Raw genomic sequence first — 27,515 nt, forward strand, 5'->3', positions numbered from 1 at the left:
CAAACTATGACAGTGCTAGGAAAAAACCAAAAAAATAAAATCCCCCCCCCCCCCCAAAAAAAAGACTGCCAATGAAACAAGTTTTTTTCCCCTAAGTCTTAGAACAGGAAAGACAAAGTCACTGGAATAAAAACCATCAAGGCAATGTGGAAAATTATAAAGGACAGGCACTCACAGAACCATCAACCACCTCAGAATTACCTAAACAAGGAGGGTGAAACACACTGCCTTGCAACAAACCTGGCCTGCCCATAGAAAAGCAGCCACTTTGAGACACATAAACCTGGTCTAAACACTTAAAAGCAACATATTGCATCACAAATAAAACATTTGCAAAAAGGAATAACATTTCTTCTTTCCCCTCCCAAGAAGACCGTTTTCTTTTTTAAAATGCCTCTGCAGACGATCTTGAAAACCTGCGAGGGATTCCCCCACCCATTTCTGCTTGCCTTTAGCCTTGGAAGCTTCCACAGAGAAGCTTCTGCAGAGGGTTTTTTAAAAAGAAAACGTTCTTCTTGGGAGGGAGAATGGGCTATGCTCCTTGTTTTGGGGATTCCCCCCCCCAACCAAAGACCAATTGCCAATCTCTCCAAATCCTTTTCAGGATTTTCTTTTTAAAATACACCTCTCTGCAAACGATCTTGAAAACCTGCGAGGGATTCCCCCACCCATTTCTGCTTGCCTTTAGCCTTGGAAGCTTCCACAGAGAAGCTTCTGCAGAGGGTTTTTAAAAAAGAAAACGTTCTTCTTGGGAGGGAGAATGGGCTATGCTCCTTGTTTTGGGGATTCCCCCCCACCAAAGACCAATTGCCAATCTCTCCAAATCCTTTTCAGGATTTTCTTTTTAAAAAACACCTCTCTGCAAACGATCTTGAAAACCTGCGAGGGATTCCTCCACCCATTTCTGCTTGCCTTTAGCCTTGGAAGCTTCCGCAACTTCACAGTAAAAGCAAGTAAAAACTTCTCTCGCTCGTGGGATTTTCTTTACTGTGCAAAGGCTTGCTTTAAAACTGCAGGCTCCCAGGGAGGGGGGCAGGGGGAAATGCTGCCCATATGTCCCCTTCCAAAGCAACCTTGCAGGTTTTCAAGATCATCCGGAGAGGCGTTTTTTAAAAAGAAAAACCCTGCAGGCACCCAGCGACAGGGGCTAGGAGCTAGGAACCCGGAAGTTAATTACTTCCGGGTTCACTGACGAACCGGATCGCAAGAACCGGCGCGAACCGGCAGGAACCCACCCCTGGTGTGCATGTATTAAAGCACTCACAGTATAAGGGCATGTCTTGTATCCTAATAAACCTATGGAAGCTCTTTTGAGACAATGAGTTTCACCATTTCAATTATCACGAAACAGTATCAGAGAGATAACCAATGCAATGCAACAATATTCTAAGAAATAATAATGCAAAAACACAACACAGATATGATTATGTAAATATTAGAATTATCAAACACTATAAAGGTGTAGGAAGTTTGAGTGCTGAACTTTTTCATTCATGGCCTCCTTAGCTGGAAAATAATTTCCCTTGCCTCAAATTTATAAACAATTTACTTTTCTGAATAATTAAACCTAAGCACTAAGTTATAGATAACTCTCTTTCCAGTGCTTAAAGCCTATACATTTCTGTTCAGCCACCTAAATTTATCTGCTGTAAGGATCTTGATAGGTATTTTGTGCATCAGGTTACACAGGAAAGCAGCTGCAATAGAAGTTTAGAAAAAGTTCAAGAGGAAGAATTCAAACAAAGCAGCTTATATTTACTGGCACAGTGTGGGAGGAATACAAAAATAATAGAATGTAGGGCAAGAGAATAGTTAGCAATATTTGACACAGAGAAAGATTCTCTACACAAGAGAGAATCAAAGCACTGGTCCTACGGATAGTCCTCGAGTTAGGACCACAACTGAGCCCTGCAATTACGGTCATAAGTCATGATAAAGCAGATCATCACATGACTGAGCACAATTTTACGACCTGTTTTGTGGCAGTCATTAAGCGAATATGGCAGTTGTGAAGAGAACCCATTGCTCACTACAGGGCTCTGTACTATATCGCCATAAACCAGAAGTAAATGCTGGTTTCATAAATCATGGTCACGTGGCTACAGAGGGCTACAATTGGCCGTCAATGAGGGCTGGATACCAAGCACCAAAAATGCCGGCACATGATCACGGGATGGGTGGCTGACATCAGAACTTCAAAACTAGGTCATAACTTACTTTTGGGGGTGTGTTATAATTTCAGAAGGTTGCTAAGCAACCAGTCATAAGTTGAGGACTCTCTGTAATTCAATACTCCACGCTTGGACATTTTGTAGAGCAGCTTTTATTAGCTCTATCTCAAGATGGCAAAAATCAAAACTGGGATGCATTCTGGACAAGAATCTGCCCACAGCCATCAATTTTGTCAGGATACCAAGTGATGCTTGTAAAGCAAATTGCTGTTTGCTGTTTGCCTGAGTTCACAGAAAGCTAATGAAACATCAAAGAAGTTTTAATACATTTTGTATAAACCGTCAATGCACACTAAGTCACCCCAAATGCCCCAAGATGCCAAAGGATCCAGGCACAAATGTATAAAGGAGAGACTTCCTTGAAAGGAGAAAAGCCATAATCTTACTTTCAATCAAATAGGATTTATTAGGTGGCTTATTTCTAGCCTACTTGTTGATTTGAAATTTTTCCTATTTACAAAATTTAGTTTAAGAACTGTATTTCTATTTAAGAATTATAGGAACACACCAAATGAACTGAAGGAGAGTATTTGTAGCTCGGGGTTGAAATGAAGGGTCCTAGGTGTTTTCTGAGCTTTGTTTTCTTGCAGACGCTTCATTACCCAACTAGGTAACATCATCAGTTCCAGTAAGGAGTGCTGCTGGCTGTCTTTTAAATTCTGGTAGCTTGCCTGTCTGTGTGGGTCGGGGCAGTCTTAGGGATTTTTGGTTGGGCCTTTTACTGATGGCTCATGGCAGTTTGATTGGGGTGTTGCTTACTTGATTGTTAGTCTAACATTGACCTTGGAATTAATCAATGCTAATCTGAGTGTTGATTACTGGTAGAGAAATGCTGGAGTCTCTTTGTTCTCCTTTGGGCTGGCTGATTGTCTCTTTTGCATAGTCTGTAGATGTTGTTAATTTGTCAAAGGGCCAGGCTTCCAGAAATTTCTGGGCATTTTTGGTTTTGGCCTGGTCTAGGATGGTCACATTTTCCCAACTGAAACTATGGTTAAATCTGTTTATATGTTGTGAAATTAAAGAATTTTCATCATGACTTCTGCCAGTTGGGTGTTCATGGATATGCTTTGCCAGTCTTCTTCTGCTTGTTTGTCCAACATAGTGGTTGTTGCAGTTGTACGTTGTATGTTGTAGATGAGTCCTGTTTTTTCTTGCTGGGACTTTTGGTTTGCTTAAGATGTTTTGAAAGGCTTTAATTGCCTTGTGCACTATTCTGATTCCATGTGGTTGTAGTAGTCTATTTGTAGTTTCTGAGATATTCTTGATATAAACAGCCCAAGCGAAGAATCTCTAAGATCGCCCCAACCCACACAGACAGGCAAGAAATCAGAATATAAACTGACAATTCCTTACTAGCACTGATGATGTTACCTAGTTAGGGTAATGAAATGTCTGCAAGAAAATAAGCAAGCTCAGAGAGCACGAAGGGTCCCTCACCCAAATATTCAATTGTCTCTTCACCTTGATAACAGTGAACTGAAGTGGTGACAGGGCTGAACATGGAACTGGAACAAATGATGGACTCAAGAGTTTACATTGTGAGGTTCAATCAAAAGAAAAGGAAGTACAGGTTTCTCTTATTTTACAGAAATATCTTTTATGCATTTATGCTATTATGCAATTGATCATTTTCATCCAAGAATTCAAACAGAAAACACTGCTGTGTGCACTGAATTTGTGCCAAAGGTCTCCAAATGACCAAGAGATCTTACTGCCAAAACCACTTTCTGAATTCACCTTTAGGATGCGCCGTGTTTTCCTACTTTGTGTCCTGTCTCCATACTTGTTATGCCCTTCTACACTTGTTATACAGTTAGTCCTCAATTTACAACACTTGTTTAGTGACAATTTGAAATTACAATGGCACTGAAAAAAGTGGCTTATGACTTTTTCACACTTATAACCATTACAGCATCCAGGTGTCTTGTGACTGCCATCTGTGACTCTCCTAACTGGCTTCTAACAAGCAAAGTGAACAGGGGAGGCTGGATTTACTGAATGAGTGTGTGATTCACTTAACAACTGTAATGGTTTGCTTAACCAGGGAAAAAAGGTTGTAAAATTACTCAACTGTTTTGCTTAGCAACAGAAATTCTGCACTCAATTGTGGGACCAGTACGTCCATTGCTAAGTGTGACTGTGCCAACTTAAAATGGCACGTCTGGCAGTTCCAGGTGTGATAATTAGGCAAATCCAGCAGGGTTTCAGCCTCCTGCGATCACGATTGTGATTCACAACTTCCTGCTGGCTTCCCCATTGCTTTGCTTGTTGGAAGCTGGCAATGAAGGTTGCAAATGGTGATCAAGTGACACAGGGAGATGCAACCATTGTAATTGTGAGCCAGCTGCTAAGCCTCCAAATCATGATCACGTGACTGCAGGGATGCTGCAAAGGCTACAACCATGAGGATCAGTCACAAGTTCCCTCATTCAGCACTGTTGTAACTTTGAATGGTCACAAAACAAAGACTGTATTGTTACTATGAGGTCGAAATGGCCATCAACATCTTGTCCAATACTCTTAGCAAAATATAAAGGGAAAAGAGCTCTCGTAAGACTAGAAAGTAAGTTGGATGTACCACATTGTGTTCCAAAGATGGAAAAGGATCTTCAGCCCTAAAATGAGCTTTTGACCTGGTGAATCTACTGTGAATCAACCTAAGAAGAATGTTAATAAAATCTGTAGGGCTGTGATGCATTCTACCACTGTCATAACTACTTCTGCTTCTTCTTCTTGTGCTATATACATCACCGGACGTTGGCGATCATGTTGGCAATCCTATTTTTGTCAATAGCCGCATGAAAAAGTGCTGCTGAGTTTTGTCCAAGCCAGTCCCTTAGGTTTTTCATAACTACACACATTAGAAATCCAGCTGTATGCAGAAAAGATGGGATAAAATACTTTCACTTTAAATAGTAGATGAGACAAGGAAGAAAATCTAGCTGTAGGGCTTTAAGAATACGGCTCTAAAAATTTGAGTACATCTCCCAATAAATTTGGCTTACAAAATTTGACACCATACTCCAACTCCTTTTTTCCTCCGGTTTGATTTCACATTACACATGGTTGGGGGAAAACATAATTATAAAACAAAATCTGTTTTGTGAATAATACCTTAGTATCAAAGAAGCTCAAGTACATTCTAAAGGTGACTCTCTAATTGCTTAAAATTCAAACAAGACAGCTTGAAAGTATTAGTTGGCATGAAAACAGTTAAATTTATGCTTGGACAAGATTTCAAAGGCACATCTAACAAAGAGTTGAAAAACTTCATTTTTACTCACAATTCAAAATACCAGATCTTACTTTTAAGTCTCTGGTCACCCTGAAAGGCTTATTCCTACTTGTCGAAACCTGCTTGAGTTTTAAATTCTTTAAATTTTCTTCTATAGAAAATAGCTATTTTCTATGGTGTCATCTTCTGAAGTGAGAAAGAGTCCTTATTAATTATCAGAATGCTGTTGTGATTCTTTAATTATGAAATACAACGCAACACAAAATATAAGGAGAGTTAGCTAGCAATGGTATGTGCAAAACCAGGTTAAAAACTATTTTAACAAAACAGGCTTTCAAATTTCTAGTTTTAGTATTCTGTGCTACTTCGTGCTGTTTAGCTGTAGTATTATGATTGGTCACCAAGTTAGTCAGATGTTTAGACTGAATTTGGTATTTTTATTGAGCTGTTCTTTCCAAGGCCCTGGGATAGGCAGATGTGGTTGACAATTGTTGTATGAGCAGTGGTGGTGGCGCAGTCGTTAGAATGCAGTATTGCAGGCTACTTCTGCTGACTGCTGGTAGTTCGCTTCTGACCAGCTCAAGGTTGACTCAGCCGCTACTGCCAGTTTGCTTGTGGTTACACAGTGTGTGTGCATGCACAGTACTATAAAAATGTTTCTGGGCATGCACAGAAGCCAAAAACATGTTGGTGACACTTATGGTGCCGCTGGGAGAACCGGTTCAGAGGTGTGGCAGACCTGGTTCCCTGCCGGTTCCAGCGAGCCAGGCCGCCAAACCACTACCGGTTCGCCTAAACCGGTCCAAACCAGTAGGAACCTACTACCGCACTGTTGGTATTACTTTTGTTCTCTTTTGCCACAATCATTCTACTTTTATATGCAGCTCTTTGTATTTTGTGATTTTTTTTCCAGTTCTTTCTCTTATTCTGCTATCTCCAAGTACTGCAACATCCACTATCCAGACTTTCTTCTCAACAATTGTAATGATTGGGGTGTTAAGGGGCAGATAAGTCTCAGGGCACATTAGTTTCTTCATTTTCTATTACTTTTTCTACTTTGGGGTTCCACCAGTTCTTGCTTGCAGACTTTCTTGCGAATCTCCCAATCCACCATTGTTGCTACTTTGTCATGCCGTTGTTTGTAATCAGTCTGTGTGATCTTCTTGCAGCAGCTAACTAGGTGGTCCACATCTTCTTCAGCTTCTTTGCAGTGGCAGCATTTGCTGTCTGTTGCTGTCTTCTCAATTCTAGCTTTGTGTGCATTTGATCTGAAGGTTTGGCTTCTGCAGCCAGAATTAGCTGCCTCTTCATTCAACTTTACTGTTTTTGGCCATTGCCAGGTCTTCTTGTTATCTGCTTTACCTGCTAGGTTTTTTGTATACTTTGTAATACAGGTAGTCCTCAAGTTACAACAGTTCATTTAGTGATCATTTGAAGTTATGACAGCACTGAAAAAAGTGACTTATGACCATTTTTCAAATTTATGACAGTTGCAGTATCCCTATGGTCATGATTTACATTCAGATGCTTGACAACTGGTTCATATTTATGACAGTTGTAAGTGTGCCAGGGCCATGGGATCATATTTTGGGACCTTCTGACAACCAAAGTCAATTGGGAAGCTGGATTCACTTAATAACATGTTACTAATTTTTTTTTTATAAAATATATTTTATTCATTTTCACATTCCATTTTGCAATCACTTATATACAGGGTATTTGCTATAAGAAAAGAAAAAGATAAAAAAGAAAAAAAAGAAAAAAAAAAGAAAACACAACTCATCATTCACAACCCCACCTGACACTTCCATCCTCCATACACCCCATCTACCCCCTCCAACTTTCCTTTCTCCCTCTAACACTCCCCTCCTACTTCCCTTTCCCCTCAAACCTTCCTTCTCCCCTTACTCCCAACACGCCCTCCTTACATTCCCCTTACTCCTTCCTTACTCCTCCCTCTTCTTTCCCTCTACCTCCCTCCTTGGTGTATGCCTTTATTCAAGTGTTGTTTAATCTGATAAAAAGTAAAGTAAACCAAGGAAAAAAAATATAAAGAAAGAAAAGAGAAAGAAAAAAAAAAGAAAAAGAAAAAAAAACCAACCGTATATAAGTACATTCTTGTTCTTATTGAGACTATGTTAACACCCACCCACCCACCCCCCATAAATCCCCATCCCTAATCCTCCCGACTTCCCAGGGCCCACACCTGGCACTGCCTTCTGTCTAAAGTATCTTGTGTACGTATAGATTAAAAATAAAAGTAATATATTAAAGGAAAGAAAAACAAGAAAAAAGAAAGAAAAGAAAAAAGAAAAGAAAAGAGAAAAAAGAAAAAGGAAAAAAAAAGAAAAAGAACTCTTTGTGTTGAGCTCAGCCCCCCCATCTTTATCTATGCTTAAATAGTGTAAGTCATTCTATCTAAATTTTATTCTCGTCTCTTACTTCTTTGTTATTTACCCCAACCTCCTGTAGACTCTCCCGTTCCTCTTCCTTAACCTTGTATTCAGATAAACATTTATACAAATTTGTGTAGGCATCAATATACAGTCTAGCTCAAAAATAATCCCTTCCGGTAAAATTTAAGCAACGTGGATCATGCCACATATTCAAATATTACTTTACAGAAGAATAATCAAACTTTCCCTTCTAATAGAATTTAAACAGCGTAAATAATCTTTCTTAACCTTATTTTCAAACAATAATTCAAAATAATCTAACCAAACTTTCCCTTCTTAGTAAAGTTTAAGCAGCGTGGATCAAATATTACTTTACACAAAAATCAGTTTACATTCTATCTTAAGATAATCCCAACCGGCTTTCTCTTCTAATAGGATTTAAACAACGTAAATCATTCCGCATGCATTTTACCCTCATCCCTTGCTTGTCTGATATTTACCACTATCAAATTTATGCAGACATTAGTTTAAGATCTAGCTCAAAGTAATTTCACCCAACTTTCCCTTCTAATAAGAATTAAATAGCATGGATCATTCCACATATTCAAATAATACTTTCAACAAGAGTCGGTTAACCTTCTGTTTTAAAGTAATCCCTTCTAACAGAATTTAAACAACATAAATCATTCCGCATTCATTTTACATATATACAATCAATATCACCCCACCAATAAGTTCCGCTTTTTCTACCGGAGAGAGGTCGCAAACCCCCATTCAGTCCACAACTTTGGCAAATATTTTAAAATGTCTAAATCCTCGATCTCCGCTTTTCTACTTCTACGAGGGAGGAAAGGCTACCCCCTCCATCTTGCAGCCACGCGGCCTGCCGCTTGCCTTCTTCAGCTTGTCTCTCCTCTTTTCCAAGTGAATCAGGAAGTCCCGCCTTCAAAGTCTTGTAATAGAAATCTCGAGCCTCCGAAACAGAGTTAAGACGAAGTCTTTGATTCTCAAATGTGACCGTAATGCCGGCTGGGGCCTCCCATCTATATTGAATCTGTTGATTTCTAAGCTCTTTAGTTAAAAAAGCATAGTCTCTTCTTGCTCTCAACATCTGGAAAGGTATTTCTTTGAAGACAATCAAGTCCTGGTCATCAACTCGCAGACTGTTATTATGAAACTTTTGCATAATCGCGTTTCTAGATTCTTTTGTGGAGAAATATATAATTATGTCCCTCAGGAGCTGTCGCTGTTCCGCTACCAACGAGTTCTGGCGATAGATTTTCCGAATCTGCCAATCAAAGTTAAGTCCCGGGCTTCCCACCGCATGGCTGAAGGCTTCAACAAAGGTCTGTTTCAGATTCTCTCACTCCTTTTCGCGGAGTCCTCTGACTCTCATTGCAAATGCCTTCCTATTAAAATTTATCATCACGAGCTGTTCTTCAGTGTCTCTAATTTTTTGTTGTAATATTTGAATATTAGTAGTCAAATTAAAATTAGCCTCCTCCAAGCTTTCCAATTTATTCTCTATTTCAGCAGAATAATCTGACAGGGCAGACACGGCTGCAAACGTATTCGCCTTCATTTGGTCAATTTTAGACTTTAAATCATCATATAGCTCCAATACAAATTCCTTGATTTCTTGTTTAAAATCATTAAGCATTTGAAAGAAAAATTCCTGTGTTAAAAATTCTCCAGTAGAGGGCGTAGGAGACAAGGGCTGCGATTCCAGTATAAATTCTTTAGATTCTTTAGGCACATTTGTAGAGAGACGCTTCGATTTTGACCTGGGTGCCATAATAAATAAACAAATAAACAGCGCTTTCGCTCCCCTCTGTTTCCAAAAAAAAAGAGTTTATTTTGTTAAGGAGCGGTCTGCAGGAAGGTAAAACCGGCTAAGTACATCGCCTATCAGTCACCAACGGAGAGAAATCGCCATTTTGAAGTCCGTTTAAACAAAGAAGCCTCTAAGACAAATGTTGCTGGTATTTAAGATAGTAATAAAAGCATAAATCTCACAGGAGTGGGACCCGCCCGTATTAGTCCTGGCTTGAAACAACTTTGCTTTGTCCTGGGGGGGGGGGGGCTCGCCTGTCTGGGGCTGCAAAAAAAGGCAGCTGAGAAGAACTGGCTGGAGATAAAAGCTCCGCTCACGCTGGGTCTAATCTCTGTCCACAGCCAAAAAAAAGAGAAAGGCTGTGGATTACGAATAGACCCTAGCACACAGGTTGAGCCCTCCTCGGCAACAGGCTCCGCCCCCCGGATCCAACATGTTACTAATTTAACAACCACAGTGGTTCACTTAAAACTGTGGTGGGAAACATTGTGAAATGGGGCAAACTCACCTAACAAATTTCTCAGCAACATAAGTTCTGGGCTCAATTGTGATCGTAAGTCGAGGACTACCTGTACTTTGCACTCTTTTCTATTTTTCATTTGGTCTTTTTTGTAGGCCACTGTGGCCTTCATGGTCCATTAGCTACAGCGCATCTTCTTCACGGCCTCCCGATATTCTCCCAAAGCGTTTTGTTCTTCTTCAGCTGTCTGGTGTATTTGAAACATCCCAGGGCCACCTATTTTCCTAGGTAAGTAGAGTCTGTCAACATTGCTTGAAGGATGAAGGGCATGATTCATTGTCATTATTTTTTCTGGTTTTCCTATCCAGGGCTTTTCGTTCTGCTTGACTTCAGTCCATTATTCCAGTATCTAATGACTAGAATTGCCTGGGTATTAATCGTCTTAATGATATTTCCTTCACTGAGTTTAGACTTTAAAATCTCTCTCATCACTCTCACAATATATTCACTTCTAACCTTCTTCTTGACTTCAGTGTGAAATTGCAAGGTAATTGATCTGTAATTGCATGGTGTGCCCCACCCCCGCCCCTTTTAAAATAATTTCATTATCAGGTAGGTTTTGCCAGGTGTTAACCAATCTTCAATTACATCTGCTTGCAGTATGTTGTTAAGCTGCTTGGCAATGAGTGGGTGTAGACCAGAGTCAGATGTTTCAACAAAAAACCATGCAGTTCATCTTCACCTGGCACTGACTAATTCTTGATCTTTCTTACCTTTTATCCACCATTTCTGCTCTTATTCCAAGTTGTTTCTCTTCACAATTTTATTTTATTGTTGTCTACTGTATCCAAGCTACATTTTTGCTGTATTTCTTTGGATTGTTTCTTTTTATCAGGTATTGACTGATTCATTGTAGTCTCTTCATAGATGGTAAAGTGGTGGAAACATTACTGATTTAACTAAAATTGGTGATTCTACCAATGGGCAATTTGAGCTTTATAGTTGCTGATGATCTTGGCTATAGCTATTATTTGCTACTTCAATATTTAAGAAAGCTCTGGAAATAATAATCAGGTATTCTTTGGTCTTCTTGTTCTTCAGCTTCTTTTATTCATCTGTTCTAGCTTGCTTGCATTTGATCTTAGCATGCTGATCTTATTTCCCAATCAAATTGTCTATTTTGGTGAGGCTCTGTTTGACTTTTTTCCTTCTTTGTTGATTTTGCATCCCAGATATTCAGATATAACTGTAGCCATGCTGTAATTTAGTTTGTTTCTTGAAGTGAGCTAGTGTTTATATTTGATATTACAGTATTATTATTATTTGTATTATTACAGTATTTATAGAGCCGAGGTGGCGCAGTGGTTAGGGTGTAGTACTGCAGGCCACTTCAGCTGACTGTGATCTGCAGTTCAGCGGTTCAAATCTCACCGGCTCAAGGTCGACTCAGCCTTCCATCCTTCCGAGGTGGGTGAAATGAGGACCCAGACTGTGGGGGCAAGTTGCTGACTCAATTTGCTAAAAAATCTGTAAACCGCTTAGAGAGGGCTGAAAGCCCTATGAAGCGGTATATAAGTCTAATTAATAATAATAAATAAATAAATATTGGCATCTTTCAATGCTTGTGCTAGCTGTTTCTTCAAAGCAAGCAACCTTATTCAATTACTTTTGTGCTGTCCTCAGTACTCAGCCATTCTTTGTTTCACTTCTTTTACTTCTTTAGAAGTCTTGTTTTTTTCTGAGAAGGCAGAGGAGATGCTTGGTTTGGGAATTAAAAGAATTCAATAAGTATGCTGGCTTCCTCTGCTGCCGATTCCCCCTGGTTTGCCTCTACAATCTGAGTTTCTTCTGGCAAGGCTTTGATTTCTTTGCAGTATCTTTGTATCTCTGCAGTTCTACTAAGTTAATACTTTATTTGACAATATACATCAACACCGATCTGCTAGCCTCTGTTCTGGTCTTTCTGATTCTGGATGCTGTTCTTTCCAGAACTGTTACATTCTTTTTCTTCTCGTTGAACTTGTTTTATAATTATGGTTTGTCACACAGATATTTGGACTGGATTTGGCATTTTCATCCACCTATCAAGTCCTTCCCAAGAGCCTGGGATGGCAAATGTTTTTCATGTTGTTAGTGTTAAAGATGTAAGCTATTCCAAATAAAGCTGCCTTTTGCAAGTGACTGATGGTGAATTTGTCAATGCCAACAGTGTTCAAGTGATGCTCCAACTGTTTGGGGGTTAGTATCATTAGGTTTTAATATAAATATTGTTTTTAAGAATCTTTTGCAAATGTCATCAAACTGGAATAGGATCCAAAGAAAGTGAATCAAATAAACTTTTATATACAAATAAAATGCCCACATATTTTAATTCCTCTTAATTGATTTATCAGTTTTGTTTACTCTGGAAATGGATTTTTTGCAAAATGACTATTAATTTCAGTGGCTATAGATAATATTTTCTACTCTCATTCTATGTTATCTTCATGATAATATATTCCTTCACTCTTAAACACTGAAATCTAGACACAATTCATCACACTTTGCTCTATGTTTTTCTTTTCAGAGAAGACAGAAAAGAACTTGACATGCCATTTTAAGGACCAAAACTGAACAAATCATGTCTGTCTGCAGCAATTAAAACACAAAATCCCTAAACAAAAGAAAATGAGAAGGGATTTAGCACATTCACTGAAAAGATTTAGCAATAAAATGTTTAGCTTCTAAACAGCAAATACAGGGTTGAGACTGAGTGTCTACCAACAATTTTCTTTAAAAGGCCATTTCAATAGACACATCATTCAAACTTATCAGAAAATTACAGTTTAGTTGCTTTTACAAGAGTTAATCCTAAATAATTATTCTATCTTAAGAAGTATTAGCGAAGTACAATGCCTACAGCTACATTTCTAGTTTGGCTGTTTTTTTTCTTTCTTTCTAGCCCAATCATGCCACATATAATGTTTTTAGCAGCCTGAGACATGAAAGAGATTGTTGGAAATGGCAAACTGTCCACACAATACTAATCACAGTTATATTCTTTGCCCTTCTTCGTCATTAATATTCCCTGAAATTTACTTGGCAAGAAAAATTCCTTATCCAACAGAATTTGGAAATATTAATCAGAGCGTCTAGCCAAACAGTGATGCACTTTCCCATATTCAATCATTCCTCAAAGGTGGCATAGCAACAAATCCTATTATCTAATATATAATTTGGAAATATTATTCAGAAGAGATAGTCAGACACTTATTAGCATATCATATCATGAACAATTCATTCCAGAAACAGAATGATAAGAAGAAGAAGCTTCTCTTTTGAAATTAACAGTAGTTTTAGATGCAGTTCAGTGGTGAGAAAAGTAAGGTCTTGCACTAAGAAAAATCAAATGCACAGGTGTAGAATAGGTGGCACCTGGCTCAACTATAGTACCGTATTTTCACGACCATAAGGCGCACCGGATTATAAGCCGCAGTATCAGTTAACGTTAATTTTTCAAACTTTTTTCATATATAAAGTGCACCGGGTTATAAGCCGCACGTTTTTTTTGCAACATTTCCCCCCCCCCCCCCGCCTGCATTCCGTTTCCTAGCCTGCCTGGCCACTCGTTCATTTCGTTTCCCCCCCTGCCTGCATTCCGTTTCCTAGCCTGCCTGGCCACTCGTTCATTCCGTTTCCCCCCCTGCCTGCATTCCGCTTCCTAGCCTGCCTGGCCACTCGTTCATTCCGTTCCCCCCCCCGCCTGTCTGGCCATTGGAATTCTGCATTCAGTTTGGTCACCATGATGTAGAAAGGATGTGGAGACTCTAGGGAGAGTGCAGAGAAGAGCAACAGAGGGGATCAGGGGACTGGAGGCTAAAGCCTATGAAGAACGGTTGCAGGAATTGGGTAGGTCTAGTTTACTGAAAGGAAGGACTAGGGGAAACGTGATAGCAGTGTTCCAATATCTCAGGGGTTGCCACAGAGAAGAGGCAGCCCGATTATCCTCCAAGGCACCTGAGTGCAGAACAAGAAGCAATGGGTGGAAACTAATCAAGAAGAGAAGCAACTTAGAACTGAGGAGAAATTTCCTGACAGTTAGAACAATTAATCAGTGGAACAACCTGCCTCCAGATGTTGTGAATGCCCCAACAGTGGAAGTTTTTAAGCAGCTGTTGGATAGCTATTTTTCTGAAATGGTATAGGATTTCCTGCCTAGGCAGGGGGGGTGGACTAGAAGACCTGCAAGGTCTCTTCCCACTCTACTATTGTATTGCATAGTATTGTATTGCATTGCATTTGCTCTTTGCCTAGTCACCCCCACCCTTGGAAGGCCTTGGGGGAGGGGGGTAATCTCTAACCTGATTGGAGGTTCTTCTGTCCTTCCCTGGGGGCTGCAGCCTTTAGCAGCCGGGCTGATTACTCCTCCCCCCTCTGTGTTTTTCCAGGCTGCAGGGGGCTGCCGGCTTGGGCCACGTGGGGCCTCTCCTCTCCCTTCTTCCCAAATGGCTCTGCGGGGCAAATACCATAGCCCTGCCCTCAAGAATTAGCCACAAAACACAGCTTTTGCTACTGAGGAGCTAGTCCTTCTGAGGGCCTTCTCGCCCCCCCCCCCTCTTTCTCCTACTTAGAGGAGACTGTTATTAAGGGGGAAGCAAGCATTAGCCACAAAAAACACAGCTCTTGCTACTGAGAGGCTGGTCCTTCTGAGGGCCTTCTCGCCCCCCCCCCCTCTTTCTCCTACTTAGAGGAGACTGTTATTAAGGGGGAAGCAAGCATTAGCCACAAAAAACACAGCTCTTGCTACTGAGAGGCTGGTCCTTCTGAGGGCCTTCTCGCCCCCTCCTTTTCTCCTACTTAAAGGAGAGAGTTCTTAAGGGGAAAGCCTTCTCCTGTTACTTGGCAGTCAGAAAAGGGATAGAAATGGGCTTGCATACATCGTTAGGCAAGATTTCTGAAACACCGAAGCCGAAGGGGATCCTCCCCTGGCGGGGAGGAGTTCTCAGGTTGGGGGGGGAGGGTTCTTCCTGCAGTCTTGTGGCAGCTGCCTCTGTGATTCATCTAGGACAGTGGTTCCCAAACTTGGCAACTTTAAGACTTGTGGACTTCAACTCCCAGAATTCTCCAGCTAGCTCTTCTGGCTGGAGAACTCTGGGAGTTGAAGTCCACAAGTCTTAAAGTTGCCAAGTTTGGGAACCACTGATCTAGGAGGTAGGCTGGGGGGGTGGGATTGATCCACCGCCTGCCTCTTTAACCTCCTTGATAAGCCTCCTTTTGGCCCTTTGCTGCCTCCCCCGCCCTTGGCTAATACCTCTGCGATGGTTTCTCACCTTTTTAAGGGCTCCTCTGAGCCTCCGGTGGTGGTGTTGCTGGAGGGCTGAGAGCTGGGCTCCTGCCTGCCTCCTCTAAGCTGCTGGGTGCCGCCATCTTGGACCACGTGGTTTCAAGATGGCCCCCGGCTCCAAATTCAAAAGGCTCCTCTTTGCTGGAGCACATGGAAATGGCTTTTGCCCTTGCAGGCTTGCCATGCGGCTGCCGCTGCTGCTTGCCTCCCCCTGCCTCCCGCAGCTCTTTCTGAGCCTTTCCGGCTCTCACCTTGTCCACTGGTGATAGCTGCCAGCGCAGGCTTTCCAGGGCATTTTAACAACCCTCGTGTCTCAACCCCTGAGGGGAGCAGAGGAGCGCTTCTGCTCCTGAGAAGCCTCTGCGGCAATGGGCTGCCTCTAGGAAGCATATGCCCGGTCCTTCTGCTTGCCCGGCAAGGGTCCTCACTGAGTGACTCCATCTCACTCAGTGGCCAGGGCAACGTGCCGCCCCAGGGGGCTTGTGCCAGTCCAGTCCTTGCAGGAGGAGGCTGTGTGCGATGTAGGGGGGCAGGATTCGCTGGGTCCAAGTTTATTTTCCTTAATCCTTTGTAAATTACTGAGGTCCAGAGTGGTGCAACCTTTCCTTGAGTGGATGAGTCGAATAATGGGGAAGTCCTGCTGGCCAGAGGGCATTGCCCAAAGAGCTTCTCTGACTCATCCAATCATGAGAGGACAAGGTCAAACCCACTCTGGATACTCCTCCCCCCTCACTATGGAGAAGGTCGACCTATCCTCCAAAGCATCCGAGGGCAGGGCAAGAAGCAGAGTGGAAGACTGTAAAAGTGAGAAGCCTAGAACTACGGAGAAATGTCCTGAGAGTGAGAGCAATTAACCAGTGGAAATCCTTGCCTCCAGAAGTTGTGGGTGCTCCGTCACTGGAGGTTTTCAAGAATAGATTGGACAGGCATTTCTCTGGAATGGTATGGGGTGTCTTACACCATTCCAGACCTCTGAGGTCGGTGTGTGCATGTGTAATAGAAGACTTCCGAGACCCTTTCCATCCCTATGATTCTATTATGAAACCACATTCTTCATTCATAAAATTACAGCGACAGCACAGAACTCCCAAAAACCTATTTCATTTTTGTTTATCTGACTTTTAAAAAGACTGATCCCTGCAACCGTGCACGATTGCAATGCCTGGCCACAGCCAAATACACTTTTTCATTACTCCTCTGCCTTCCAATGTCTCTACCAAAACTCACCCACTCCTGAACACTCTATGCCAAATACACACTTTATTTAGCACAATTACTATGAGAGCCAGTTTGGTGTTGCAGGCGGTCCACAGGGCGGGGGCCACGCCTCACCAGGCATGAGTTGGGGGCATGTGGCCTCAGGGGTCTCCCTCCCTAGGGATGTGTAGGCTTTGGTACGTCCCAATCTGGATACTCCTCCCCCCTCACTATGGAGAAAGGGTGTTGGTGCTTACCTGATACGCCTCTTCTCATAGTGGGGGGAGGAGTATCCAACCCCTCCCTATGATTGTATGACTAAGAGTTATGTTCATGGTTTATGAAGTTATATAAATATTGATGTTGAAAACAATAAAAGCTAAGAACTGAATTAAGAGTCTGGAGTGAATGGTGCAACAAATCGGATAGAGTTCTTCGCCAATAACTGGGGTCTTCCTGGTGGCCAGGGGGCATTGCCCAAAGAACTTATCTGACTCAATCCAATCAATGAGAGAATAAGGTCAACCCAATCTGGATACTCCTCCTCCCACTATGAGAAGAGGTGTATCAGGTAAGTACCAATGCCCTTTCTAGTCCTGCCTTGGGCAAGAGGTCAGCCGGGGGATCTTGGGCCATCTACTCTCTCTCTCAGCCCCAGGAAGGAAGCAATGGCAAGCCACACCTGAAAAACCTTGCCAGGGAAACTGCAGGGACTCTAGACAAGAGTCTCTGAGATTCGGACAGGATTGAATGGAAAGAAAAAAATCTTCCTCAACAAATATATTAGTGTGTCTGCCCAAATGACATCCAGGTCAATAGTTTTGTCTCAGTGGCAGTAAAACTCTTCAAGACAAAGATATGAAGCTCCATTTTGCCAGCATGGGCGTCTGAAGGGGCTAACATTAATTTAGACCAGATTTATAAGGAGGATGCCATAATAGTCAATAAGGAACTTCCAACTCTCACCAAAGTTACAGGTGATATTCAATAGGTGCAGCACAGAGACCCAAGCAGATGACCAATAAGAATCATTCTAGAACAAGATGTTTTTAAATTGAAATAGTCCTCCAGCCTAGAGAGACCGCCTACTGCCGATTACCTCCGCGCGACCTATTAGATCTCACCGATTAGGCCTCCTCCGAGTTCCATCTGCCGGTCAATGCCGACTGGCAACCACGCGGAGGAGAGCCTTCTTGGTGGCAGCTCCGACCCTATGGAACGATCTCCCCATGGAGATTCGTACCCTCACCACCCTCCAGACCTTCCGCACAGCCCTCAAAACCTGGCTATCCCGTCAGGCCTGGGACTAAGATTGTAACCCGCCCGAATGGTATGAATGTTGTGTTTCTTAAATTTGTATTGTTCTATATGTCTAAAGTTTGTTTTTCCCCCCTCCCCTCTTGAGTTGTGAGCCGCCCTGAGTCCCCCCAGGGAAAAGGGCGGCATATAAATTTAATAAAATACAAATACAAAATACAAATAGAGGAGAAAGAAGGATTTGGCGTACCAGATGGGAACTTTATTATACTGCGGCCACTCTTACATGGCTAAGAGAATGGATAATGCTGAGAAATAAAAGATTACTCAAATTGGAAGGCCATGATCTCCAAGTAGGATGGCATGCCTTCCTTTGGTATGAAAAAGGACCTGCACATAAATATTTCAGTAGACATTATATCAGACAGTCTCTGTTATTAATATGGAACAAAATTAAACACAACCACTACACCAAAACACCCATTTGGCTATCTACGATGGAAGCATACATACATCCAAATTTAATTAATATGGAAAATATAGTTACATATAAAGAGTTATTGAACAGACAGGGGGAGATTAAAACTAGACTGGAATTGACATCACAAGGGGTACAAGTAGAATGGTGATCTTATTTACAGATACAGTCAAGGTTTACACAGGATAGGAAGAAGGAAGGTATTGCCAAAGATTACACAATATTAGATAAACTTTTGATACAGACAGAAAACAGGCTGATTAAAGTGTTGTATAGATTTTTGTTGGAATACAAGGTAGAGGAGGAGCACGTGCTCTACATGGGGCAGCCCTTGAAGAGCATTCGGCGACTTCAGTTTGTCCAGAATGCAGCCGCGCGAGTGATTGTGGGTGCACCTCGGTTCACCCACGTTACACCTATCCTCCGCGAGCTGCACTGGCTGCCTATTGGTCTTCGGATACGCTTCAAGGCGCTAGTCGTCACTTATAAAGCCCTTCATGGTATTGGACCTGGGTACTTGAGAGACCGCCTGCTGCCAATTACCTCCAATAGACCGATTAGATCCCACAGATTAGTCCTCCTCCGAATCCCATCCGCCGGCCAGTGTCGACTGGCGACTACCCAGAGGAGAGCCTTCTCTGTGGCTGCTCTGACCCTCTGGAACGAACTCCCCGTGGAGATTCGAACCCTCACCACCCTCCAGGCCTTCCGCAAAGCCCTGAAAACCTTGCTGTTCCGACAGGCCTGGGGCTAAAGAACTGTTGCCCCCGTCTCGAACTGGTATGATTGTTGTGTTTTAATCATACATTGTTTTTTATGTCGTTTAAATTCTTGTTTGTATCCCCCTTCCCTAGTCGAGTTGTGAGCCGCCCTGAGTCCCCTTCGGGGGAAAAGGGCGGCATATAAATAAAATCAACATAAACATAAACACATGTCAAAGAAACGATGGTCACCTGGGCAAAAATTTTTGGTTACAATGTGGAATTGGCGGGAAAGTGGGAAAAACTTTGGATACTTAATCAGAAACTAACAATGACTATGGCGTATAAAGAAAACCTTTATAAGATGTTCTACAGATGTCATCTTCCTCCAGCACGGCTCTCCAAAATGTTTAAAAATCTGGACCCAAATTGTTGGAAGTGTAAAAAAACACCAGGCACTTTTTATCATATGTGGTGGACGTACAATGAGGCAAAAAAATATTGGAAAATGATCCAATCATGCTTAGAACAAATGGTGGAAGACCAAATCTTGTTTAAACCGGAAATTTTTCTCCTAGGTATAATACTAGAGGGGTATAAGAAAGATATGCTTTATTTAATTATTCATGTACTAACTGTGGCGCGCATAACTTATGCACAATATTGGAAAAAAGAAACCACACCAGCAGAGCTAGATATAATCAGAAAAGTGTTGGCCTGTGCAGAAGCAGATAGGCTCACTCTTGAACTTAAAAATAAAGGGGAATCAGAATATTTTGAAGTCTGGAATAGATTTTATGACTGGTATAAGACAAGGTGACAAGACTGGAACAAACTGTATATACTGTGATTGGACAGAAGGATTGATAATGTAAAGTAAGCTAATTATCAATAGTTGTGACTAGCTGTATATAATGAGAATGTATAGTCACTCCGACTTTGCGGTACTGCATTGTTAAATGTAAAAATAATAAAAATATATTGGGGGGAAAAAGAATCATTCTAGAACAAGATGTTTTTAAATTGAAATAGTCCTCCAGCCTAGAGAAAAACAGCCCCTCCCCGTTCCTCTCCCCGGGAGGCTTCAGGAGCTTCCCTGAAAGCTCTGTAGGGCGAAAAACGGACCTACAGGGAACCTGGAAATTTGGGAATGGTGACTTCCGGTTTGGCCATAGGGCCGGTTTTTCGTGCTCCACAGGCTTCAACAAACCCTCCAGAGGGCGAAAAATGGCCTCAAAAGAAGGCCGAAGTCAGCTGGACCTGACAGGGCAACGTCTCGCGTGCCCTAACAAATGGTTCCGCATGCCACCTGTGACATGCGTGCCATATCTTCGCCATCATGGTCCTAGACTTACAACAGTTCACTTAGTGATCATTCAACATTACAATGGCACTTTAGAAAGTGATTTATGACCATTTTTCACACTTATGACTGTGGCAGCAGCCCTATGCTGACATGATTTACATTTGGATGCTTGACAACTGACTCACATTTATGATGGTTGCAGTGTCCCAGAGTCACGTGATCCCCTTTTGCAACCTTCTAACAAGCAAAGTCAATGGGGAAACCAGATTTGCTTAACAACTGTGTTACTAATTTAAGAACTACAGTGATTCACTTAACAAATGTGACAAGAAAAGTTGTAAAATGGAGCAGACTTACTTAAATTTCTGACTTAACTACATAAATTTTGGGCTCAATTGTAGTTGTAAGTTGAAGACTACCTGTATTTCTTGAAAACTAACAATAGACCAAATATTCATATATTTAGCATAATTTATTCTGGGCTTATTATGAGTGCCAGTTTGGTGTAGTGCTTAAAGTATCAGTCTAGAAACCATGAGACCATTCCTTTTAGGCCTGCCATGGGCACAAAACTGGCTGGGGACCTTGGGCCAGCCATTCTCTCTGTCCCAGGAAAGAAGCAATGGCAAACAACTTCTGAAAAACCTTGCCATGAAAACTACAGACTTGTCCATGCACTCTCCAAGAATCAAGCACAATGAAAGAAAAAGAACATTCTGGACATACAATGTTCCTTTAATTCAGACTTCTGATTCTGAACACCATCATATAGATTCCCATCTTATAAACTAATGCAGTGGTTCTCAACCAAAGACTTTGGGGGTTGAATGACCCTTTCAGAGGGGTCACCTAAGACCATCGGAAAACACATATTTTTGAAAAAAATATGGAAAACATAAAATAATTTTGTGGTTGGGGGTCACCACAACATGAGGAATTGTATTAAAGGGTTGCGGCATTAGGAGGGTTGAGACCCACTGAACTAATGGATCTCAACATCACCGCATTAAGTTTTAGCAGAAAATATTAGGAATTGGTGAATCTATAAAAATTAGCAGGCAGCTCTGCATTTCAGAGCACTTAAGATCAGCTATTGGTTAATTGTATTGCAGGAAATTAAATGTTTCTCCTAAATCAAATGCCATGTTTAAGATCTTAATCAGTTCTTAATAGGTAATGATACTAATGTAATAGATCTCTCAAAGATTGTCTGAATGCTCAGGAATGAAAAGAACATAAATGGGAAGGAGGCAGCAGCATCAGCACTCCCCTTAAATGACCCTATGGTCTTTGGTTGGTTAATATTTAAATTATAACATTTTGATGGTATAAAACTGTCTTTGTTACCAAAGATACCCCTCCAAAATTATTATACAAACATTATGAAGTCATTTGTATTTCCCAGTCTCTAATTTATCTTTTTATATAATTTATCAGCACACCATCTAAGGCTCTACCTAAATTTTCTTCAGTAAAGAACTATAACTACTATGTTGCCTCTAATTGCAAAGGCAAACTTTACCCAGGAATTTCCTGTGTAACACCAGGGATTTTAAAAGGTGAGCTCTTTAAAGCAGCAAAAACATCTTTATCTGAATTTTAAAAATAACATTTTATGGGAATATTACAGTTGGTTTTTTTTATCACCAGATGTTGAAATTGTACCCTTGTTCAATCCATGTTTCTAAGCTCTGGATTATAAATTACAAATGCAGATATTCTCCCCCCCCAACATACTCAAACATAAGAAATGCCCTATTTTATCCCACCAAAAAATAGGCCAGATGGAGTTTTGTATTAAAATTGCTCCATACTTTGCCATGTATGAAATGTTTATTTGGATGTGTTTTATTAGCCTCACCCAAGTAAAACATTATCAGAAATACTTCTTCCTGGCTTGTATCTTTTTCATGCCTGTTTCATTCCTGTGTCATTATGCACCTTTCTTACTGGAGTGTTTGCAAAATGAAAGATGCTATTTCAGAACGTTTTGAATGTTTTACGCAGAGGGCTGGCGAAACATTTAACACTCTAAAGAGAGCAATACTCCAAAGCAGCAAATGATCCCTTCATCTCAAAGCTCTTCTTAAAGCTAAGCAAATTCAGTTAACTCTCTTTCAAACTGAAGACAAACAAGTGGTTACCTAATCAAAAAGGGCAGAGTCCACATTTATACCAACGAAAAGGGCAACTGTGAATCACAGTGTTATTCCAAATATAGCCTTTCCATGGGAACCCAAGTGTTAGACACATCAAAAAAAGGAGGGAAAGAGGTGGACAATTATATCAGGCAAAGCCTCTTAGTATGTTCGGCTCAGGAATATTTTACTGTATTTCTAGAGCTAGCTATTAGTAGTTCTTAAAAGCGTTCCTATTTGGTGTAATAGGAGCATGTGGCAGTTCAAATTAAAAGCAATCTTGAATTATGCTCCAAAATACATTTACTAGAACTTCAATTACACAGCACCCAGCAGTAGCAACATAGAGACAGCTGCTGCCCTTGGGGTAGCCACAGGTCAAGAACAAACAAACAGAAGTGGGAAAAGGGGCACCAGGGCTCAAAAACTAAATGGCTTCTCCCATTAGGAAGGGAAAGAGTCAATATTGGGTCCCAGATGGGTGATACATGTAGCTTTAAGAATGCAATTTGCTCTTACTCCCGACAGCAGTGGTTCCCAAACTTGGCAACTTTAAGACTTGTGGACTTCAACTCCCAGAATTCTCCAGTCAGAGCTGCTGGCTGGAGAATTCTGGGAGTTGAAGTCCACAAGTCTTAAAGTTGCCAAGTTTGGGAACCACTGCCCTACAGGAATGCACCCAGTCACAATGGTGCTTGCTATTGAAGTAGATGGGGGGAGGGCTCCTACAGAAATCTTTAATCATACTGATTATACAGGCAAAAATGGTTTTAAAAGTTTGACTCTCTAATCCGCACTCTTACTGTAGCTTATGCATAGCCCAAAACACCCTTTGAGAAATTAAACTGTTTAATGTCTGCACTGTGTAGAGCTGTAATAAATTTAACCCCGTTTTTGTCCAACACAGATAGTTTGTACAGCGTGTGTGTGTGTGTGTGTGTGTGTGTGCGTGTTGCTTTACCCACAAGGCAGAAAAAATTGTCCCCTCCCAGCAACCCTGTAAGTACTGAGGCTAAAAATTACAGGCTGTCCTTGTTTAGTGACTATCTTGTATAAGCGACTGTTTGCAGTTATAAGTGATGAAAAAGGAACCTCACACTAACCATCCTTGCAAGTTTGTAAAGTTGAAGGAAGCTCATAAACATGGTTACATTTCACTCAGCAACCTCTTCACTTAACAGCCGAGTTGCCAGTCCCAATTGTGGTTGCTAAATGAGGACTGCCTGTAGTAATTGGCCTCCAAATATCAGCAGTTATGAGACTCCTCATAAGGTAAACAAAAGCACCCACATCAAGCCAGGATTTGAGGTATTCTTCTTCCCTCATTACATAGTGGAACTGGACAAAGACCAGGCAGATTCCATCCATTCTCAACCACAGAAACTCCCTAGGAGACTATAAATAAACCAGCTTTCTCCCCATCCTGGTTTAACCAGTGGGGATACCCCTAAACTCTCAGCAGGCTTAACCAGAACCTTTATCAGGGCTAAGAAACTCACAGGATTCTCACTAATCTGAAGATGAGGGGCCACAAGGTGAGCCTGGAAAGTTAAAAAAGGGGGGGGGAATCCTGGGGAAAAAACGCTGGGGGACCATTTGCTGAAGAGAAAAATGAAGGCCCACCTGAAGCCCCCAAAGGAGCTCAAGTCAAACAGGGAGACTGCAATCCTGCTTAATTACACATCGTTCAACCAGATGCTCGCAGGAGGCGCCCACCTGGCAGACAGAGGATGATGGGAGAGGAAACCTTCCTCCCCCCAGGATTCAAGCTCCATTTAATGAAAAGAAAATTAAGAGAGTTGAGAAGCATAAGGCAAAGAGGAGGCGCTGGGGGGCGGGGGGGCGCCACCTGCTGGGAAGGGGCGTGGCCGGCGGACGATCTTCCTGACCCGCGCATGCGCTGTCTCATTTCTCTCCCCCCCCCCGGGGCGTCTAACTACCTGAAGGGAAGCCTCCTCACCTGGCAGGGGGGAGGGGTGCCGCCTCAGGGCGCGCGGCGGGGCTGCTGCCCTTCCTTCTCCTCGTCTGTTGCGCCGCCCGGCCAGCCGGCCCAGGCAAGCCCCACTCGCTCCGGCCCGGGCAACGTGGCTGCCGCCGCCGCCGCCGCCGCCGCCAGCGAGTTTCCGGGCAGCGGGCAAAGGAGGCGATGGGCGCCTGGAAAGCAGCAGAGGGCGGAGAAAGGGCGGCGGGGGCGGGGCCTGTGGGGCGCGCCTGAAGTTGCCCTGATGGGCGGGGCCAGAGATTGGGTGGGTCCTCCTGGCTCCGCCCCCTCGCCTTCGCCCCTCTCCCTCATCCCTTCCTTCTCTTTTATTCTTCCTTTTTTCCTTCTTTTTCTTTCTCCTTCCTTCACTTGTTTCCTTTTCATCCCTTCCCTCTTTTATTTCTTCTTTATCTCCTCCCTTCCCTTTTCCTTCCTTCTTTTCTTTTTCTTCCTTCCCTATTCTCTTCCTTCCCTTTTCCTTCTTTTCTTTTCCTTCCTTCCCTTTTCCTGAAATCTTTTTCTAAAATACTTCTTGTATGACAGTTCCACACTCTTCAGTGTTTCACAGATCCCATTTCCTAGCTGAAATACTGTTGCATTTATTTATTAAATTGATATGCTGCCCATCTCACTGGCAAGCATTTATCCTACAAACAACCCTTAGAATTCCCTAACCCTAACCCTTTCCATATTTGTTGACTTTTGGCTTGTTAGGTTAGGAAATTCAGAAAAAGAGCCAAAAGATTTAATAATCAGAATGTCATACGTGGATTCCTATAAGTCTATAAAGGAAATTTGTTTTCTCTTGATTCTTGTTCCATGGTATCATATTTGTCCTGAGTATTATTTATGAAATATATGGCTATGCCATACAGAATATGCAGGAATTAATAGTAATATTTAGCAGTAGAATTTCTAGACTTTTACCACAAAAGCATTCCAACCTAGGTAGGGGGCATATGAGGCACCCCAATAATATATTAAAGGCACTCTTAGATTCTTCTAAACTATAAACTATATTGTACCACAACTTAGAATAGAGCTTATTTAGGTAGTCCTTGACTTATGACTACAATTGAGCCCAATATTCCATTGCTAAATGAGACATTTGTTAAGTGAGTTTTACAAACTTTCTTGCTGCAGTTGTTAAGTGAATCATTATATTTATTAATTTAGTAACAGAGTTGTTAAGTGAATCTGGCTTCCCCATTGACTTTCTTTGTCAAAAGGTCACAAAAGGGGATCACGTGACCCAGGACATGGCAACCATAATAAATATGAGTTCCTAAACGTCTGGATTTTGATCACATGACCCTGGAGATGCTGCAAAGGTCATAAATGTGAAAAAGGTCATGAGTCACTTTTTTCAGTGCTGTGGTAACTTTGAATGGTCACTAAATTAACTGTTGGTCTCATTTGTGGTCATAAGTCAAAGACTACCTGTAATTATCTTTAAAGAAAAGGATCTTTGTACAAGTAGAAGAAAGGACGTAGGCACCAATTATAAGGAATGCAAGAAATAAAACTGGATACATCAGGAGAACATCTGAGGCCCTTCTCTAGAAAAATGCATGGGGTCCATCCACATATTTTTCCACCAGATTCCTCTGCTTCTCCACTGGTTCTACATGCCCAGAAGTGGAGAAGACCTCTTCCCCTCCTCTCCAGAAGGAGCACCTGAGACCACAAGGAAACCGTCTCTCCTGGCCCTTGGTGACAATTATGGAACTGACAACCAAACCTTTGGTGAGGAGGACTGAGATCCTTTCTTCATTTTTCTTCCACTTCAGGTTTGTTTTCTGAGCCATTCGGATAACAGAATGACAGAGATGGAAGGGACCTTGGAGGTCCTCTAGTCCAAGACCCTCCACCATTCCAGACAAAGGGCTGTCCAATCTCTTCTTAAAAACCTCCAGTGTTGGAGCACCGACAACTTCTAGAGGCAAGCTGTCCCATTGATTAATTGTTCTAACTGCTTCTCTCCTTGATTAGTTTCCATCCATTGCTTCTTGTCCTGCCTTCAGGTGTTTTGGAAAATAGGTTTCCTCCCTTTTTTTTGTGGCAGCCCATCAAATATTGGAAGACGGCTATCATGTCAGTTCTTCTTTTCATTAGACTAGATATACCCAGCTCTGTAACCAGGTTTTATCTTCAGTCCCCTAATCATCTTTGTTGCTCTTCTCTGCACTCTTTCTAGAATCACAACATTTTTTGTGTGTTGTGGGGCCCAAAATTGGATGCAGTATTCCAAGTGTGGTCTTACCAAGGCCTTATAAATTGGTACACATGTGATCTTGATTCTGTCTCTCTGTTGAGGAAGCCTAGAACTGCATTTGCTTTTGCCTTGTGCTGTTTTTTTTTTGTCTGTGTGTTTTTGATGGTTTGTTCTGAATTATTTTCAGAATTGTAATTGATAACAATTACAAACCACCCAGATTCGCTGGAAGTCAGGCAGCATATAAATTTAATAAATTATTATTGTTGTTGCTGCTGTTGTTGTTATTGTTACACAGAATTTGGCATTTTTGTCTACGTATTGAGTCCTTGCCAAGGAGGTGGGCTAGGCAGATGTGGATGTTTGATAGTGTTACAGATATGATCGCAGGATGGAAGCTGTTCCAAATAAAGCCGCCTTCTGCAATTGACTGATGGCGAATTTGTCAGTGTCAGTGGTTCTCCAGTTGTTTTGGGATTGCACCCAAGATGATGATGGTGATGATGACAATGATAGATTTAATGTTCAGTTTGATTCACAGTATGGGACTGGTAAGAGCTGTTAAGGTAACATCTGAGTATATAGGAGTAGATGATGCTGATGGTCATCCTCCCACCCTACTGTCAATAACTGCACCCAGAAGAGAGATTCTTTAGGAGAACTCTCCCCTCCCCCAAGATTTTCCTGGGACAAAAAGTCTGTGTTGCCTCATTGCCTATGAAAAATGTCAGTCCAAAGTCCAGCCTTGCTCCTTAACAATGGC

General features: G+C 41.9%; 1 protein-coding gene across 1 annotated transcript in view; it reads right to left on the minus strand.

Annotated features, from left to right (window-relative positions):
- LOC106544975 (ligand of Numb protein X 2) overlaps positions 1-24,687 on the minus strand; it is a 75,096-nt gene extending 50,409 nt beyond the window's left edge. The window contains exon 1 of the mRNA XM_087727674.1: positions 24,517-24,687. The gene's annotated coding sequence lies outside the window, so the exon portion shown is untranslated. The remainder of the gene's footprint in view (positions 1-24,516) is intronic.
- Between the last annotated feature and the right edge of the window lie 2,828 nt (positions 24,688-27,515).

This window comes from Thamnophis sirtalis, unplaced genomic scaffold (genome assembly GCF_051295495.1).
Source record: "Thamnophis sirtalis isolate CommonGarterSnake01/CBP01778 unplaced genomic scaffold, rThaSir2_p1.2 scaffold_13, whole genome shotgun sequence".
NCBI lineage: Eukaryota > Metazoa > Chordata > Lepidosauria > Squamata > Natricidae > Thamnophis > Thamnophis sirtalis.